The following is a 2,520-nucleotide window of genomic DNA, read 5'->3' on the forward strand; positions in this document are numbered from 1 at the left end:
GAAAACAAATGGCATAAACCAGACCACACTTTAAAAAAGAGTTGCACAAGGTTTAAATTTATTAGAAACTTGGGAGAACCATTAGATATTGAAGACTTCACAAAGCCTACTGCACAATGAGGATTTTTCTTTTCCTCGACCAAACTGGGAGTCTGGCTTCCCACCAATCCCAGAATGCTGATGGGATGGTAAGTCTGAAAGTCAGCGGCCACACAGAACACTCCTGGTGTTTCTCCTGATCCCTGCATCCTGAGAACTCCTTTCTGCAATGGAACAACCATGGCCGCCTACATCCAGGCATTTTGCTGGCAAAAAGCCGAAGGAAGATCAGCTCAGCCTTGTTTAATCAAATCATTGTGTGGGCAGGTATTCACAGGCCGCCAGGGACTTAAACAAGGACAGTTCAGCAGAGGATTTACACTGGAGCTGGAGAGAAAACTCACCACAAAAGGGCCCTTCAGTCTTTCAACTCAGAAGGTCCCTCCAGTTAAGCAAGGGCTCCCTCCACTGAGCACTGCATATAGGATAATTTTACATTTCACTCCTCAGCCTCCAGCAAGAAAGGCAATTTAGCCTGAATCTCTCAGTTACATCAAGTGGAAAATCGAAGATATTCATCATTAAGAAGAGGGGAGAATCATTATAAAAATTAGTTTTCCATGAAATCCTAAACACTAGCCTGCTTCTCGTGGACAAAAATAAATCTTTCAGCTCTAAAAACGTCATCCTATTGCCCATTAAAAATATATCCGTGAGTCCAGATGGTTCATTTCTTCCATCACACAGAATCTGAGCATCTGTATGATTTTAATTTTTCTTGTGTTTTTTTAAAATAATTTAAAAATCATAAAAGTAATACTTATGCATGGAAAAAATACACAATGAAAATACGTACATCTTCCCATCCCAGATGTATAGAAACAACCACTGGAAATAGTGTTTGTGTATCCTTGCCAAGCCTTGTCTATAATTCCTGTATATATACTCCTGTATTTCCAGTCTATACACATTGTTCTGTGCGCTGTTGATGACGCTTTCATTTAATGATTCACCTTGGAAGTCTTTCCATATAATAACATTTGTTAACTATTTTCTCTATGCTACGTATTAAAAGACTCATTTATCTTATTTAATCCTCTCAACAACTTTGTGAAGTTTGCTGTATTATTATTCCCCATTTTAGAGATGGAAAAATTGAGGCAAAGAGAGAATAAGTAACTTGCCCTAAGGCCACACAGCAAATAAATGGTGGAGCTGGTATTTGAATGCCTGAGGTCTGATGTCAGGTTACCATTCACTCCTAACACTCTGAGCACTATGTGGCCCAACTTCATTAACAGCACAAGCCATGTTCTTTTTTTTAGCACTGCATAGTGTTCCCTTATATGGCTGTGCATACATTACTTAGCCAATCCATGACTGATGTACATGTAAGTTGTCTCCAATTTTTGGCTATACTAGCAAAAAAGCAGCAGTAAACACCCTTAACCATTCAACTTTGCTTATATGCACTAGTGATTTTAGAATAAATTCCTAAAAGTAAAGTTATTGAATCAAAATTTAAATTTTCAATTAACATTATGAATTTTCTCTTCAAAGAGTAATGCTAATTTACATACTCATCAAGAATATGTGCGTCTGTACTTTTTATTTTTACTACATGTATAAAATATAAATCATGCTATTAAAAGGTATCTGGAACCCTAGATGGTTTGGTTCAGTGGATAGAGTGTCTGCCTAGGGACTGAAGGATCCTGGGTTCAATTCCGGTCAAGGGCACATGCCCTGGTTGCAGGCTCAATCTCCAGAAGGGAGCGTGCAGGAGGCAGTCGATAAATGATTCTCTCTCATCATTGTTGTTTCTCTCCCTCTCTCTTCCTCTCTGAAATCAACAAAATATATATACATATATATATTTAAAAAGGTATCTGGAACTTAAATATTGCTCAAATTTTGTTTGGCATTTCATAATTCATTTGACATCTTTTTTCTATATTACATCAAGAGATAAATTAAAGAAATCCTGTTGGGTAGAGAGCAAAAAAATATTTTGCCAGTGATTAAGCATAAAAGTCACTATATCCTAACAGCAGGGAATGCTGGGCAGGGAATCTTGTCAGACCCAAGTGCTTCTACAGTCGTCATGAACTCCTATACAGAGAAGGAAATTTAAGCCATGATCTAATGATTGAGGGGTTGGGAACATCCGGTCCTCAGGCTGTATAAGGCTCAAGAAATCCTTTGGTCTGACTCTGCCAAAGCATTAAGAGTGAATTAATTAAATGTTTGACCAAATATAGCAGGCAAATTTTTAAGCTGCTAATTTTGTATGGCCCGTGAATAATGTTATAAATATCCAAATGGCTCCTGGCATTTGGCCCCTGAATTCCCTCATTTGACAGCCTGAGAAAACTGGGACACACATCGAGACCCATCCCAAACATTTGTGGGGCCTAGAGCAAGAGTGTAAGTGGAGGCCCACATACTCTATGCCTTCATAGGGTTAGAAGTCAAGTTAGA

At 38.4% G+C, this 2,520-nt stretch overlaps 1 protein-coding gene across 1 annotated transcript in view; it reads right to left on the bottom strand.

The window, feature by feature from the left end:
- CORIN (corin, serine peptidase) overlaps positions 1 to 2,520 on the bottom strand; it is a 159,026-nt gene that overhangs the window by 18,436 nt on the left and 138,070 nt on the right. The gene's annotated exons all lie outside the window — the stretch shown is intronic.

Source organism: Myotis lucifugus, unplaced genomic scaffold, assembly GCF_000147115.1.
Source record: "Myotis lucifugus unplaced genomic scaffold, Myoluc2.0 scaffold_349, whole genome shotgun sequence".
In the NCBI taxonomy this organism is placed as follows: Eukaryota; Metazoa; Chordata; class Mammalia; order Chiroptera; family Vespertilionidae; genus Myotis; species Myotis lucifugus.